A 1870-nucleotide genomic window follows, 5' to 3' on the forward strand; every position below is an offset into this window, starting at 1 on the left:
AAAGCCAAGGCATACAGAGTCTTCAATCAACGAACCAAGACGGTCTTGGAAAGCATCAACGTCTCGTTCTACGATAAAGAACAAGTGACTTCAGAGTACCTCAACTCTGGACTCGAGCTTAACAAGAAGACTTCCAATTCTCAAATGAAGTCAAGGGAATTGGAACTCAAGCTCTTGTTTGAAGACTTCTATGGCAATGAAGACATCTCTGTATGTGCACCAAGATATGAATCTGCAAGTGTAAGTGAAGAACCACAAACGACAAGTACATCTGACTCTGGTCCTTCACATACCTCTGCTTCCTCTGGTGATCATGCCAATCCACAACCAGAGCAAACAAGATCTGCATCAAAGCCCAATCTCGTAGAGCCAGAGCATAATACCTCTGGTTCTTCACCTGGTTCCTCTATACCGTCATCCGAGGGGGAGCAAGCAGAACCTTCTTTGCCATCAACGAGCTCAATGCCTGAACGAGTACAACAACTTCCATGCACTCCCTGATGAGCCTTTAGAACAGACTTATCACCGGTTTAACACTCTGATCAACAAGTGTCGCAAAAGTGACGTGATTAAAACACTAGAGGAGAACCACGAGGATCTGCTGGAAATCTTTCCCCGACCAACATCAACCAAGTAGTGAATGAAGGTGTCCCTGGAAAACGGGGACTCAATCTGGCCCATGTGTTGAGCTAGAGGTCACACAACCAGCATATGTCACAAGGGAAGAGTTCCATTCCCTTGTCACCTCTTTGTGGTGCTCCTTGGAAGAGCTAAAACTCATCATGGCTCGTGTAGAGCCATGCCCTTCTGCATCTGCTCTAGATGAGGTACAAGCATCTTTGGCAATATTGAGAGCTGAGTCTTTGACGAATGCTTCTCGTCTCGATACATTAACAGAATTGACGGTACGAAATGCAGAGGCCTTGCAAGAGGTCATAACATCCATGCAGAGGGGTGAGGCGTCCACTTCTCATGATGCCAGGCGATCATCCCACTCAACGTACATGTGGACTATGTCACTCAGAGCGCAATGAATGCTCTAGGTGATAGACTTCTACAGAAGGTGGCGAACTTCACATCCGACTTCAACAACAAAGCCACAGAAGCAGCAGAGGCCATCAAAAACTCTCTGGCCGCTTTCAACTACCGCTCGGACATCGAGATTCGAGGAGTTGGAGATGTAGTCGAAGATCTCCTCTTTGAGGAGAAAATCAAGTCTATGCCTCAAGGAGAGGAGCAGAGGCCAAAAAGACGAATGGACTCCTCTCCATGTGTTGAGCCGTCGAAGAGGAGACAACTTGACGATGAAAATCGTCAAAAGGGGAGAACTATCCAACAGCCATTCCAAGTGTTACACCTACGGCTGCCCCCTTTGCACCAACGTCCTCTGCCCCACGCCAACCAGCGCAAGATCCTTCAAGGTAGAGGACACAGAGTCAACCAGCGCTAGAACAAGCAGAGGCGCTTCACAAAGGAAAGATGCCTGTTGCATCCCAAACAGAGCCAGCTGGGCTACAAAAGAACAAAGATGTGATAGATCTTCTATATATCTACGAATCATCTAATTCAGACCTAGCTCTGCCTTCATCAACAACAAGTTCAGCCCAAAAATGAGTGGGAAGATGAGATTCGTTGAGCATTAATCGAGCAGCCTCAATGATTGTTCGATTTCTCCTTTCAGCGACCCCATTTTGCGAAGGAGTTCTTACTGAAGAAAAGTTGTGAGAGATTCTTTTTTCCTCAAAGAAGTTATCCATAGTACTGTTTCTGAATTCAATACCATGGTTACTTCTGATAGATCGTACTTTAATATTATTAAGTACTTCTATCTTCTTGATAAAAAAATTATTTCTTTAGCTGCTTCACTTTT

The sequence above is a fragment of the Cynara cardunculus genome, unplaced genomic scaffold (assembly GCF_001531365.2).
Source record: "Cynara cardunculus var. scolymus isolate 2C unplaced genomic scaffold, CcrdV1 Un_Scaffold_1056, whole genome shotgun sequence".
NCBI lineage: Eukaryota > Viridiplantae > Streptophyta > Magnoliopsida > Asterales > Asteraceae > Cynara > Cynara cardunculus.